Source organism: Festucalex cinctus, chromosome 9, assembly GCF_051991245.1.
Source record: "Festucalex cinctus isolate MCC-2025b chromosome 9, RoL_Fcin_1.0, whole genome shotgun sequence".
NCBI lineage: Eukaryota > Metazoa > Chordata > Actinopteri > Syngnathiformes > Syngnathidae > Festucalex > Festucalex cinctus.
The window spans coordinates 23,851,388-23,867,602 of record NC_135419.1 but is presented as its reverse complement, the minus strand read 5'-3'; the positions used below and the strand labels follow the sequence as shown (position 1 = coordinate 23,867,602).

General features: G+C 40.7%; 1 long non-coding RNA gene across 1 annotated transcript; it reads left to right on the top strand.

Annotated features, from left to right (window-relative positions):
* Positions 1 to 7,212: 7,212 nt before the first annotated feature.
* On the top strand, positions 7,213 to 15,821 carry LOC144025996 (uncharacterized). The gene is made up of 2 exons (XR_013285018.1): positions 7,213 to 14,234; positions 14,341 to 15,821. It is a non-coding gene; the product is annotated as an uncharacterized LOC144025996 (long non-coding RNA).
* Positions 15,822 to 16,215: the final 394 nt, after the last annotated feature.

Here is a 16,215-nt window from a genome sequence, read left to right as displayed (position 1 = left end):
TTTATTTATTTTTGTCCACACCTCTCATGTCATGATCTCTGCGTAGTCTCTTCATCGGGAAAGGCATATGGGGGCATTATTGTGCCAAAACTATACACAAATGCGTATTTCGACCCGCAAATATGTAAAAAGAATTTGCACCCGTAAACAAAGTCACAAAAGTGTAACAAAAATCCACAAATGTGTAACTGAAGTCACAAATGCGTAACGAGAATCCACAAATACGTACAATGATTTGTATGCGTAAAAACATAGATGAATGTTTATATCTATCTGATTTCTGATCAAAGTGCAGTTTAATTTTCTCCAAACATAAAATCACCTCTAACAGAGGGAAAAAGGGGCACTCAAAAGAGGGGAGAACTAAGGACGCTCCGCTGGGGAGGAAAACAGGCTCAGGGCACAGGGAACAGGGAACAACAAAAAGTGCTCCGCTGGGGAGGAAATGGCACAAAAACAAGGCACTAGGCAAGCAAAATAGCAAGGACAATGGTTGAGGGCTGTATCCCACAGCCCTCATCCATGCACTGATGTGACACTTCGGCTAACTGAGGGGGGAGGCTGATGGCTTTTATTGCTAGGGATAATTGATGGCAGGTGGAGACAATCATGGGCGGGGAACGGTAATGAGTGGACAGCAGGAAGGGCAAGTGACCTGGGGTGAGAATACTGTTAGAGACTTCAAAATAAACAGGAAATAATGCAACAAAATAAAAGAATAGGCTGGCCCGCCTGTGGCAGTGTGACAGATAGCAATACACATTCCACTATGCGTTTACGCATACAAATCAATGTACGTATTTGTGGATTCTCATTACATTTGTGACTTCAGTTACACATTTTTGGATTCTTATGCATTTGTGACTTCAGTTACACATTTTTGGATTCTTATGCATTTGTGACTTCAATTACACATTTGTGGATTTTCGTTACAGATTTGTGACTTACGTCAGGGGGTTACGCTGCGTTCTCACCAAAAGCAAGGGATTCGGCGGCGGGTTTGCATTGTAGTCAATGGAAAAGTGCGTGGGGCGGCGAGGAGGACGCGTTACGTGCTTTGGGATGCAGTGCGCAGCAGCGAAAATCCGCACATTCGTAATGAAAATCTGCACATTCATAAAAAAATTGAACTTTTTTTGAGTTTCGCCTCGCGGTACCCAATCGGCTTCGAGTACGGGACACGTCACACACAGCATCCTATCTATTGTCACCCCGAGCGCAACAACACGGCCAGCCGTGACAGAATGGGGATCAAGAAAGTGCTGGTAAGTCTGTTTACTTGCATTTCAACTGTACCGAGTTAGCAGCAGTGCTTATTATTAATGCCAAAGCTATTTTTAGCATAAATGCCGGATGCCAGATTGCCACTAAAATAAGCGAAAGTGTTTTCACGTACATCAAAAGAGGAGAAAATAGTGCCACGGCTGTTTAGTCCCAGGAAACCCCGGGTTTTCACCGGATGCGGTTGCGGTGCGGTTGCGGTGCGGTGCGTCTTGACTGCGTGCTCCGGACGGGTCAATTTTTTTGTCCATCCACACCGGCTCCGCACAGCTGCGGTCCGGCAGCTCCGTCGCCGCCCACTTCCCAACGTGTCTTGCGGGAACGCGCGCGCGCGATCATGTGGCATTTCACAACGACAAACATACAGAAAGTCTGTGCTCAACAGAGAAGCAGAAAGAGAGGTGGACTTCTTTTGATTTAACCTTTTCTTCTTCTTCTGCTATGAGATTCCATGCAGCATCCTTTTTTTGGTTGTCCTTATAAAAAGGATGTGCCGTGTCATATATTATTTTGTGGTTTTCCACCTCCAATATAAACCTCTCCTCGTCCATGTTCGCTGGTGTCTAAACCGTGAATGAGCACATGGCCCGGCGACGCCCACGTCACGTTTTGCTGAAAAGCTTGCGAAATAGGAGCTGGCGAGTGTTTTATTCTGAAAGGTAACCGGAAATTTATTTTGAAACTGCGTCGGTCTTCCTGTCCTGCTCGATGTGTTTTGTGCTAGCTTGCCATTTGCCGGAGGCCTACCGCTGCGGCGTCCGGCAAAAATAGAAAATAGGTCTATCCTTGCGGAAGGCCTGCGGCACGCCGCAGCTGAGACGCAGTCGACACGCAACGCATCCGCAAGCGGTGTAAACTGCACCATTCGAATGAATGGAATCTAATTGCTTGCGTCGCCGGACCGCACCGCAACCGCACCGCAACCGCATCCGGTGAAAACCCGGGGAAAGAAGTGGAAGTAGTTGGCGACGCCCACTTTTTGTTGACTCGCTAAATTGCTCCACTTCCTTGTTCACCAAGGGACACGCCTCCTCCGCTCCGGTGCGCACGAAAGCGCGAATGAGCAGCAATCTTTCCAAAAACACAGTACGCGGTGAAACGCTCGCGAAGGAAGCGTCCCAGTTAGCCTTTTCGGATTTGGTGACAACGTAGCATTACAGGTACAAATTCTTTTTACATATTTGTGGATTGAAATATGCATTTGTGGATCGAAATACGCATTTGTGAATAGTTTTGGCACAATAATGCCCCCATAAAGACACAGAAGAATCGCGCTCCCCAAGTACCAGCAGGGTGGTAAGGCCATCTTCGTGGACCTGTGCCACATCCACAGCCATTTGCCGGTATCAGAGTCACCCGCTGGGGCCTGGTAATGCGCGGTTACGGTCGCATCGGAGACCTCCACTTGCGTGCCCGCGGTTGCCTCCACCATTGCAACTGTGCCTCCATTTTCACTCCTACCGCTGCCCCCATCTCCACCATGTCATTCAGCGAGCCCAAGAGATTGCCCTGGAACGTTACATTGCGGCCAAAGGAGAGAAAAATTGCTCATTTCCGCTGTAAGCGCTGTGGCAACCCCCCAAAAAAAGTTTGGCCACAGCCGCTATAGGAACGAGCACTTTTGCTCCCAGGCAGCGGGACGTTCGGGTGGAAGACTGGCTGGCCGAGAAAAGGAGCCAGGAACCGAGACAGGCAATAATGTTGTTGTGTTGTTCCCACCAGTGCACTGCAAATAATGTGGCATTTCAAAAGATTTCAAATCGGAAATTTAGACACTTATCTTGTTTTAACAATTATTTACTTATTTTTAAACTTTGGCTCTCTAGTATTATCTTGAATTGAGCATAAACATGTCTAGGTTGTCTCGAGTAGTCTGGATATCTTAAAATAAAGCAAATTACTGTTAAAATAAAATACATTGGTTCTCTCAGCAGAGATCTAATTAAAAATAATCTTGTTTCAAGATTTAAAACAAACACAAGTTGCTTGATTTAAGAATCATACACAAGGCATCTTTTGCACTCATTAAATATGTCTCAAATATTTGAAGTGATGTGTTATTTTATGGGATGTGACCTCAGAGTGAACCCAAACCATTGACGAATGCCTTGGTCAGACTACAAGAAAACAGCTCGATTTTGGCCCGACCGACGTGTCGCGGACAAACGAGGCATGCACCAGGAACTAACACCGTCTGTCAGTGGTGATGCATCTACACCATCTAGATGCACCATTTTCAGAAGGAACAAAAAGGCCACGAGGGACCAGGAACTACATGAGGCCAAGATGGTGTTCAATTGACCTTACCGTGGCACGACCCTCCCCCGCCCACATTGTGCGACAAGCAGCTCCCTCCGACATTGTTCGGACAAGATTAGCGAAACAGATTTGGAATAATGTTGAATGATGTTGAATGATATTGAATGGTGTTGAATGATATTGAATGATGTTGAATGATATTAAATGATGTTGAATGATACTGAATGACATGGAATGAGCTTAACATGCTGAAGTTGGAATGGTTTGAATTCATCCAGAAATCTAGAAGCAGTTGAAGGAATAAATCAGCAAAAAACAAGAAAACAATGAAGAAATCAAGTAAGAAATGGAGGAAGTAGCAAGTAATCGGGTAAGCAATGGATTAAAGTGAGAAGAATTAAGTAAGCAATGAAGTAAGGAGGGTAGAATCGAGTAGCAATGGTGAAAGGAGTGGCAAACTTAATAAGAATGGAGTAATAGTCACTCTGTTGAAATCAGGTCACATTTGCATTAGTATACTAAGTTAGCATTAGCATGCTAAGCTAACATTAGCAATAATGTGCTAATGTAGCATTAGCATTCTAATCTAGCATTACCATTAGAATGCTAACTTAGTATTAGCATGCTAAGCTAACATTAGGATTAGCATGTTAAGATAACATTAGCATGCTAAGCTAGCATTAGCATGCAAACTTAGTATTAGCATTAGCATGCTAAGCTAGCTTTAACATGCTCAGCTAACATTAGCATTAGCATGCTAAGGTAATATTAGCATTAGCATGCTAACTTAACATTAGCGTTAGCATGTTAACTTAGCATTAGCATGCTAAGCTAGCATTAACATGCTAACTTAGCATTAGCATTAGCATGCAAACTTAGCATTAGCATGCTAAGCTAACATTAGCATTATCATGCTAATTTAGCATTAGCTTGCTAACTTAGCACTAGCATGCTCACTTCCTGTTGATTTCAGGTCTCTTCCTGTTGAAATCAGGTCACTTCCTGTTGAAATCAGGTCACTTCCTGTTAAAATGGGGTCAATTCCTGTTGATTTTAGGTCACTTCCTGTTGATATGAGGTCACTTCCTGTTAAAAACAGGTCACTTCCTGTTTAAATCGGGTCACTTCCTGTTGAAATCAGGTCACTTCCTGTTGATATAGGTCACTTCCTGTTGAAATCAGGTCATTTCCTGTTCAGGTCGGGGCATATCCTGTCAAGAATCACAGGCATACCTAATCAATTGGCCAAAATGGCTGCCGCCTTGGGGGGCCAGGTTGGCGAGAAACCTGGTCATATCATTTGTAAAATGGCCGCCATGCATGGTAATTTGTCGAAATCGAGAATTGTGGGTAATGCATGAATTTTGAAACCGAAAAGCTGGAAGAGCTCATGGAGTGTAATGGAATTTATTGAAATTGGAATAAAGACAATCAGGTGAATAATGTGGAAGTAAATGGAAAATGTAGAATGTGGGAAATAATCGGGTGCGAAATCGAGAAATCTTGGTAACGCGTGAATTTTGGAACTGAAAAGCTGGAAGAGCTCATGGCGTGAAATGGAATATATTGAAGTCAATCGGATGAATAATGTGGAAGTAAATGGAAAATGTAGAATGTGGAAAATAATCAGGTGCAAAATCGAGAATTGTGGGTAAGGTGTGAATTTTGGAACTGAAATGCTGGAATAGCTCATGGCATGAATTGCTGGAATATATTGAAGCTGGAATGATGTGAATCGGATGAATGATGTGGAAATAAACGGAAAATGTATAATGTGGGAAATAATCTGGTACGAAATCGGGAATTGTGGGTAAGGTGTGAATTTTTAACCTGAAAAGCTGGAACAGCTCATGGCGTGAAATGCTGGAATATATTGAAGCTGGAATGATGTGAATCGGATGAATAATGTGGAAGTAAATAGAACATGTAGAATGTGGGAAATAATCGGGTGCGAAATCGAGAATTGTGGGTAACGCGTGAATTTTGGAACCGAAAAGCTGGAAGAGCTCATCGCGTGAAATGGAATATATTCAAATTGGAATAAAGTCAATCAGGTGAATAATGTGGAAGTAAATGGAAAATGTAGAATGTGGGAAATAATCGGGTATGAAATCGAGAATTGTGGGTAACGCGTGAATTTTGGAACTGAAAAGCTGGAAGACCTCATGGCGTGAATTGCTGGAATATATTGAAGCTGGAATGATGTGAATCGTTTGAATAATGTGGAAGTAAATGGAAAATGTAGAATGTGGGAAATAATCGGGTACGAAATCGGGAATTGTGGGTAAGGTGTAAATTTGGAACCTGAAAAGCTGGAACAGCTCATGGAGTGAAATGCTGGAATATATTGAAGCTGGAATGATGTGAATCGGATGAATAATGTGGAAGTAAATAGAACATGTAGAATGTGGGAAATAATCGGGTGCGAAATCGAGAATTGTGGGTAACGCGTGAATTTTGGAACCGAAAAGCTGGAAGAGCTCATCGCGTGAAATGGAATATATTCAAATTGGAATAAAGTCAATCAGGTGAATAATGTGGAAGTAAATGGAAAATGTAGAATGTGGGAAATAATCGGGTATGAAATCGAGAATTGTGGGTAATGCGTGAATTTTGGAACCGAAAAGCTGGAAGAGCTCATGGCGTGAAATGGAATATATTCAAATTGGAATAAAGTCAATCGGATGAATAATGTGGAAGTAAATGGAAAATGTAGAATGTGGGAAACAATCGGGTATGAAATCGAGAATTATGGGTAACGCGTGAATTTTGGAACTGAAAAGCTGTAAGAGCTCATGGCGTGAGTTGGTGGAATATATTGAAGCTGGAATGATGTGAATCGGTTGAATGATGTGGAAGTAAATCGAAAATGTAGAATGTGGGAAATAATCGGGTACCAAATCGGGAATTGTGGGTAAGGTGTGAATTTTGAACTTAAAAACCTGGAATAGCTCATGGCGTGAATTGCTGGAATATATTGAAGCTGGAATGATGTGAATCCGTTGAATGATGTGGAAGTAAATCGAAAATGTAGAATGTGGGAAATAATCGGGTACCAAATCGGGAATTGTGGGTAAGGTGTGAATTTTGAACTTAAAAACCTGGAATAGCTCATGGCGTGAATTGCTGGAATATATTGAAGCTGGAATGATGTGAATCCGATGAATGATGTGGAAGTAAATCGAAAATGTAGAATGTGGGAAATAATCGGGTACCAAATCGGGAATTGTGGGTAAGGTGTGAATTTTGAACTTAAAAACCTGGAATAGCTCATGGCGTGAATTGCTGCAATATATTGAAGCTGGAATGACGTGAATCGAATGAATAATGGGGAAGTAAATGGAAAATGTAGAATGTGGGAAATAATCGGGTAAGAAATCAGAAATTGTGAATTTTGGAGCTGAAAAGCTGGAAGAGCTCATGGCGGGAATTACTGGACAAAAAAGTGCGAGGAATAAAATATAAGAATAAGAACTAGAAATGCAATTTCTTAAGAAATGGCGTGTGAAGGCTGGAGAGCTGAATGATACCTGTGGAATGATTTGTAATAATGTTGAATGATTAATGATATTGAAAGATATTGAATGATATTGAATGGTGTTGAATGATATTGAATGATGTTGAATGATGTTAAATGATGTTCAATGATATTGAATGATGTTGAATTGAAGTATATAATTTTAGTTATCTATGTAGATTCATGCCCCCCATCCCTGTACAAGGCCACTTGGTTTGACCCAAACCTGCTCTGACACATTTTCCTTTCTTCTGACCTAGTAGATATATTTCGGGGCTTTCCGTTCACGTGCACTCTGGCTGGCCTTGAAGGCATTCTGTGAGATAGGGGTTTTCCGAACACGTGAGCTACACGTGCTACATGTGAGTGAGTGAGCCAAACACCAGCTGCAAGCAATAAAAATGTCTTGTCCGCAAGATTTATGAGCAGGAAGGTACACATGAGCTTGCGTAACCATGAAGTTCATGCAGAGGTCAGCTTTAAATTAGGCCAAAGGTGGCGAGCCTAAGTTTACGTGGAGTAACGGTGCCCCCAATGGTCAAAAAATAGCACTGCACCCAGTACTGCATTTTGTAGTTGTCCAATACCGTTAGCTGCCTTAAGATGTTACGCCCAAGGAAAAGTTTGGGGGGATGGACTTTGCAGGCTTTATAAACCAGTGCATTCCGTTTGTTCTTCGGATTTCTAATCCCTTCTGGCCAGAATATATGTCTTGTTTGTATGTCTGTGTCAAATAAATCTCTTTGTCTACAGCTTGAATCTCGGCCCGGCACTCTGTTACTTTTTTCCTTCTAGATGCTGAATTGTTGAACTTCTCCTTTAAAGCGAATACAGGCGAAGACCCTCCGACACCCGGGATGCAAAATATACGATCACTCTTGGAGAGGACAGCCGCCCGCGTTTCGCGTCCCACCCCCCTCCCCGACATATCTCCCATGAGCGTTGGCCCGGAGGGGGGGTGCAGACGGCCTCCGCCGGGACGTAAATCTCGGTCCGGCCGTCTGCCTCTAGCCCGGGACGACGATACAACATTTTGGTGCCCGTGACCAGGATTTAAAAGAACCGGAAAAGAACAGGATTAAAGATGAGTATAATTAGATTTTAAAAAAAATATATATATATATATAAAATTTTAATAGTTAGAGTTATGCATTGACTGTATTAAATTAAGATTGTAATGTGTAGGGCCGGATTTAAGATGTACACAATGCATGCATATTTTGTCTAAAAGCTTTAGTGGATGAATGGCTATATTGTTTGTCTTCGTGTTGTTAGAGGTCTCCCGTCATAAAAAGGGTTTAGGAAAAACTTTTTTTTTAGACGCAGTGCCCAGGGAGGGCAATTTATGCTCTTGTTACGAGCACGGCTTAAGATAAGTCGACAGTGTGAATGTTCTGTTCAAGATGAACAGATAAAACTGTTTAAGATGAGCCGATAGTGTGGATCGTTTGCAGGACGCAAAGGGTAAAGTCCATGACGGACCGTTTTTTTTGGATGTGTTGTTTTAAAAATCCCAGGACGGGTCATCCAGGTGGATGTACGTTGTTGCAGTTGTGTGTCCCCCAAGAAGGGGTGGTCCAGGATGGGCTATTTATTGTTCTAAAATCCCAAGAACGGTCGTCCAAGGCGGACGTTAAAGGCCAAAGGGTGGCCAGAAAAAGTTGTATTGTTATATTTGTGAGTCCTAGGTGGACTCTCTGTGATAATCGGGTTAAGGTGACCCTATGTTTTTCGGCCTCAGAGCAGGCTAAGGAGTATATTGTGTGTAAGGATTACACCAAGGATTGATGTAATTCAGGAGGTCGAGGAAGACCTTATTTTTTTTCGTGTCTAAGCAGTGTCTCCAGCCAGGAAGGTTTGGGTCATTAAGATTGCTGTATTTCTGACTATAACACCTCAGGACGAGGCTAGTTCAAGATGAGCTATTGTTGTAGTATCTTTTGGTCTGTGCTTAAAAAGCATGCACCGCTGGCAGGCAGCTGACTTTTGTATAAAAGGTGAATTGTCCAGGACGGACAATCAAGTAAAAAGTTGATCGTTGGAAGTAAATTGCATAGTGTTGCATAATGGCGTTTGAGCAAAATTGAGGGAAAGTGTGCAAAGGGGAGAGATCAGTGTGCATGGCACGGGGTGAGGGGCGAGGAGGTTAAAAGGTCGATGCGTGTGTGTGTGAGCCAGGTTGGTGAAAGACTGAAGCGTGTTTTTTCTGAGTAGCTGGTATTGAGCAGTTCATGTTAAGAAAGGAAGGTGTGTTAGTGGGAATAGTGTCGAAAAAAGATTTGTGAATCACATTGTGAATTGTTTTGTGGGTTGCGTTGCAAGTTGGATGGAGATGTTTAAATTGTTGTGTTTGTGCTTTTGTTCCTTTGATTTAAATTTCTTTTCTTTTGTAGGCTAACTGTTTTTGGGGAGTGGGTAGGAGGAAGAGGATTAGTCGCTGATGTGGACTGTTGGTGTGTAATTTTGATTCTAGGCTTATCCGGTAAACAAAAGAAAAATGTTGACAGTGAAAATAAAAGGGAGAGAGGACAGCTATAGGAAAGGAAAGATAAATAATGTGAAATGTTAGTTGGATGCCGTTTTGAAGATTTATGAGAGGCTTTGTAGAAATTAAGTAAAATGAAACAAAGATTTGTCCATTGTGGTAGTCTTTTTGATAGATGATTGTCCAAATGGTTTAATTTGATTGTATAAAATAAATTGAAGATGTGAAAAAAAAAAAAAACATGTACTTTTAAATTTTAGATATTGATAGGGTCCAAAATGGGGAATCTTAAGAGTAATATTTGTAACGTAAGTGAGGAATGATATGATGTGAGAGAGAGAGAGAGAGAGAGAGAGAGGCGGAGAGAGAGAGAGAGGCGGAGAGAGAGAGAGAGAGAGAGAGAGAGGCGGAGAGTGAGAGAGGCAGAGAGAGAGGCGGAGAGAGAGAGAGAGAGAGAGGCGGAGAGACAGAGGCGGAGAGAGAGAGAGGCGGAGAGAGAGAGAGAGAGAGAGGCGGAGAAAGAAAGAAAGAGAGAGAGAGAGAGAGGCGGAGAAAGAAAGAGAGGCAGAGAGGCGGAGAGAGAGAGAGAGAGAAAGGCGGAGGGAAGGGGGACAGCAGAAGGTGTATGTGTGTGTATGTGTGAAAGGTCAGAGTTGATGGTGATAGGAATGGTACAGAAGTGGGAGATGGGAAACGAGGATGTTTGAATCCAATATATATATAAGCTATGGAAGGAATAGTCTGTGTGTAGAAGTTTATAAGAAGAGTAAGTGTATATAATAGCAGCTTGAAAAATATGAGGGGACTAAGAAGGCATAAAAAATAAATAAATATATACATAGCCATTGCATAAAGAAATGATAGGTTATGCTTGAGTATATATTTAGAAATTATTAATGATGAATTTTACAGGAGTCGCTTTGAAGGATAATAGATGCTGAACCAAATGAATTGAGAGGAGGTTAAGTTAAATAGCAGGGAAAATAATATAAAGAAAATATAGCATTAGATTGATAGACTTGATGGAGATGACTAGGGCTGTCAAACAATTATATTTTGATAAAGTCGATTAAATTTAGTTTGGATTGATCCCAATTTATCACTTAATTAAGGAGGTTTTTTTTTTTTTTATTAGATTTTTTCCGCCTGCCAAATTTGAAGAGCTCCCGTTATGTGTTAATTTTTGAAAGTCTCGTGTTATAAGGATGTCTTCAACATTTTTTGATCCACTATACATGCTTATTTTTTTATTCGGTGATTTATTTTTACAAATCCAAAATAATAAATGAAAAAGAGAAAAAATGTCTCCAATGTTTTGACATAAACAAATGATCTGAATGTCAAAGTTATACCAAAATATATATTAAATGCTTTACGGTTAATGCATGTAGTTGTGTTTATTATTTAAATGTCGTATGCGCTAACTTTGACGTAAACATCTGTCATAATGTGACAAATCTGATAATTTTTTGAGATTATTTAATTAGTTCACACTTTAACCTACAGCACTAGAAATGCTAAAAAAAAAATATATATATAATAATGTAATATTTAATGACAAGTATATCTTGGTCATCCATAATGAAAAGTTTTATTGTAAGAGTAAGCCTACAATTTTTTTATTTTTGTCCCTATATGTGAACATTGTACAAGTCCTTGGCCATTGAAAGATGCAAATCCTGGTGTCGACCAAATCTCTTCATAAATGGAACAATGGAAGAGTGACTCCAGTCTGGAAAAACTCTGGAACAAAGGAGGACTTTTGTTGTGTAGGGGGGCACAACGTCACACACAGGACAATGATGAACACCTGTTATGTGTGATTAACTGTTTTTGAAAGGACTTACAGTTACATCCTGAGCAGCTTGGATGAACAAAACTGGACTGGCTGGACAAAACAAAACCCGAGCATGGATGGACACACTCATGAACGCTCAGAGGACAAAACTGTTGAACGATGGTTGGGAGACACTGGGAGGACGCATTAGACAAGTGGGTATGGATTATATGGTGTTACCATATTGAAGGAATTTTTTTAATGATCAAATCAATCATCATTTTAAGACAATTTATTAGAATGAATAGAAAATAAATGTGGATGGTTAAGATATATAAGTGTTGAAATTCGTGTAACTCTTTTGTAGCTTATTGAGATGTAATAACTAAGAAAAATTGGTTTAATTAGGTAATTTGGCTGTATCGTTTAGACTATGAGAGACTACTTTTATATTATTTAGGCTTAATTCAATTTTATATTTAGATTTAGCTGTTAAAATATTGGAATTTTTGGAATTAATGATAGTGGTGATTCCGACATACATTGGAGATACAGATTTAGCTGTGTTAAATATATTTATATATTGCAGCTATTTAATGGGGTAAGATAAACTATAGCAATATTTTGCAGCTTATAGAACTTAGACGAAAAATATGCTGAAATTAATAGGTCAAATTGCAAAGACTTAATTGATTGATTGAGGTTATAAGTCCCTTTTAACACCTTTATGGCTAAAATAGTTAGAATTTGAAGGTGAACTTTTTAAATCTATATATATTAAATATAGTAAGATTTCTACTGCTAAACAGAACCAAAAAAAAAAAAAAAAAAAAAAAAAAAAAAAAAAGACACATAGGATTAAACAAATCACCTGAATATGTTTGAATTTTATATATAGTTTGGATATGTCCAGAGGAGGAATAGTGAATATATTGGAAGATATGAGCTTTTAAATGCCAGGTAGGAGATTTAGAGGAAGACCAAATGGAAGAAGTTAAAGAGGATATGAAGGTAGTTGGCGTGAGAGCAGAGGATGCAGAAAACAGGGTTAGATGGAGGCAACTGATTCGTTGTAGCGGCCCCTAAAGGAAAAAGCTAAAAGAAGAAGATATGTAAAATAGTCAGATAAATGTCGTAGAGTATACTTTTGATATATGTTAAATAATTTGGCTAGAAGAGATTGTTGCATAAAAAGAGGACCATAATAAACTAAAACTGGAGTGAATATTTTGTAACTGGATAAAAATAGTGGTAAAAGAGATGTCTGAAGTAGTATGATATTGAATCAGCATTGCAGGGCACTACAGTGGACAAATCTGATGTTGTTAGTGATTCTGAGAAGAAACACGATGAAAACGAAGTTGGAGTATTCGAGCTATCCTTGTTAACATTTTGTTTAAATTAATTGATTTTTTTTTTTACATAGTCTGTGACGACGACAGTTAGAAAAGAGTAACTTAGGATAAGTTTAGTTTGTGAAACGTTAGGTTTGCAAGAGCTTCGTGGGGAAGATGAGTAAAGGGTTGATATTGAAAAATTTGGGATAGTATTCATATTCATGAGTGAAAGGGGAGCTGTGGGGTGTAAATGTCTGATTTAATTCTGTGGTTATAGCTCCTGTATGTGGGTGTATTCTTATCTGTATTGGAATGTGAGTATCTGTTGTGATTTGTGAGATTGTTTGTCTGTGAAGTGTGTTGTTTGTTTGTTTGTTTGTTTACTCACATAAAAAAAAAAAAAAAAAAAGAGTGAGAATGAGAAGAAGAAAGCAGCTGCAGGCGCCTATGGGAGTAGGAAACAATTGCATGCACAATATGGCCATGATAATTAGTACAAGTAAGGGTGTTTGTGATCACAATATGAGAGTAATTGCCTCTCACCCGTAACTGTATATTTTCTGACTAGTCTAATTGAGTATAATGGCGGATTAGTGAAAATTTGACTTTAATATTGATTATAGGATTGTTTATGATCGTGACAATTTAAGGGCACCATTTGACTGACAAAATAGTCATATGGAGAAGGCCCAATTTTAATGATGTGGCTTCGGATGATTGTGCCACTTCTGAGCTGTTACGACTTTATATGACGTTAAGAGTGTTATTGACTTTATGAAGACCTGACGGGGACAGACTGACTGTGACTTATATTGTTTTGTTGTTTAACCCCTTTTCCTGCAGCACAACAGACTCATCATGATTGATTTGTGAAGTTTTTTCCCTAACCCCGATTTTCTTACAGTTTTATTGCTTTTTTGTCATTGATAGTTGATTTATTTATGATGGATGTTAATAGGGCTGCACGATATTGGAATAACGTGATATGCGATATGGCTGCTGAATATAGCATTTTAACATGTATCTGAAGAACTGACATTTTTATAATTTGATATAAGAATTGAAAGAATTAAAAGAATTCTTTTCATGCACCAAAATAGGCGAACTAATTATATATTTAAGGGTAATTACCTCTCAGTTATCAACTATTGGATGGTTGTTGCATTTTTTAGTTGGTGTCTGACTGGTTGAATTTCTGCAAAGCGTAAAATTCCAGATTAAACATTGCATGGGCCAATATCGCGATATCAATGTTTTTCCGACATGTTGTGCTGTCCTATGCTAGACTGGTCTTGCAGGTCAGAGATCTTCAAGAACCACCTTCCAGCTTTGTGTATCTGATCTGTGTCTGAAATGACTTCTTATGGTTTGATTTCTATTTACCATTGTAGTTTTGTTTGTGTTGCAATGTGTTTTTGGTGTAATAAGTAAGTAAGTGCTTTCAGGTTAAGTTTCTGTGTTTTCGTGAGTGCCGATCCCGGGCTGTGGACGGTAAGTTGGTTCCAGTCTGAGTACCAGGAGTCTTCTGGTATCGTTTGTGTTGACACATGACGTATGTGTCAAAAGGGGGAATTGAATGTAAGTAAGGATTTTTTTTTTTATATATATATATATATATATAATTTTCAAAATTTTACATAGTTCAACGGATTGGGAAAAGTTCTCATGTTTGGTTTTTGTCTAGGGGACTTGGTGATAGCAGCTGCTGAATGGCCCGAATAGCAGCCCGTGATACCAATTGTGAGCCCTCAACTGACTCAGGTGCAATCAGCCGTGGGCCCCAGGCACCTCCAGCGCAACCACCAGCAGCCCTGTGCGGAGGTCCTCAACTAGCGCTCCCTTCAGCGCCTGCACCGTCATCACCTCCAGTTCCTGCTGAGAAGTGTTCAACTCCAACCAGCCAGGAGCAGCCGCCAAACAGCAAACGTCTACAGGACCACCACCAGGCACACCTTTTTGACCACGACCAGACCCTCCACCGCCAGAAATGCCACGCCCCCAGATGAGCTTTCCCCAAACCCCCACCAGGATCACTCACCTGATGCCCCATCCAGCAGTCCCCTTATAAAAGGCTTGACCCAAAATCTGCTCTGACACATCCCTTCTTCTGATACAATCAGATATCACCAACCACATTTTCACAATACACTGTTCTTATGGGGCACAATAAGCCCCGGGCAGCACAAAATCATAATCAGCCGGACTGTACAGAATGGGCCTGAATATTTTGACTGATGATTGGGGCAGCATGAGCCCTGCCCTAAGAAAATTGAAAGCACTTCCCTTACTGCCCCACCGATCGCCGCAGTTGAACTTTGAACATTCCTACCTCATCAACACCTGGACATTTTTAGCCTCATTTTCAGGTTTTTGCCTCAAAAGAAAATTCTACAATAGCTATGCTCTGTGTGTTTTACCAGTGGATCCCATTTAATTACCAGTTTTTTCGAAATTGTTGAACTTTGATGCACGCATATGTACTGGGATTAACACATAGGTGGGACCGTGTTTGACATTGATTGTTCATGATGTGTTTACATCATGAAAGGGAGGAATGAAGTATATAATTTTAGTTATCTATGTAGATTCATGCCCCCCATCCCTGTACAAGGCCACTTGGTTTGACCCAAACCTGCTCTGACACATTTTCCTTTCTTCTGACCTAGTAGATATATTTCGGGGCTTTCCGTTCACGTGCACTCTGGCTGGCCTTGAAGGCATTCTGTGAGATAGGGGTTTTCCGAACACGTGAGCTACACGTGCTACATGTGAGTGAGTGAGCCAAACACCAGCTGCAAGCAATAAAAATGTCTTGTCCGCAAGATTTATGAGCAGGAAGGTACACATGAGCTTGCGTAACCATGAAGTTCATGCAGAGGTCAGCTTTAAATTAGGCCAAAGGTGGCGAGCCTAAGTTTACGTGGAGTAACGGTGCCCCCAATGGTCAAAAAATAGCACTGCACCCAGTACTGCATTTTGTAGTTGTCCAATACCGTTAGCTGCCTTAAGATGTTACGCCCAAGGAAAAGTTTGGGGGGATGGACTTTGCAGGCTTTATAAACCAGTGCATTCCGTTTGTTCTTCGGATTTCTAATCCCTTCTGGCCAGAATATATGTCTTGTTTGTATGTCTGTGTCAAATAAATCTCTTTGTCTACAGCTTGAATCTCGGCCCGGCACTCTGTTACTTTTTTCCTTCTAGATGCTGAATTGTTGAACTTCTCCTTTAAAGCGAATACAGGCGAAGACCCTCCGACACCCGGGATGCAAAATATACGATCACTCTTGGAGAGGACAGCCGCCCGCGTTTCGCGTCCCACCCCCCTCCCCGACATATCTCCCATGAGCGTTGGCCCGGAGGGGGGGTGCAGACGGCCTCCGCCGGGACGTAAATCTCGGTCCGGCCGTCTGCCTCTAGCCCGGGACGACGATACAACAGAATGATACTGAATGACATGCAATGAGCTTAACATGCTGAAGTTGGAATGGTTTGAATTCATCCAGAAATCTAGAGGCAGTTGAAGGATGGCAAATAGCACAAAAGTAAAAATAAATCAGCA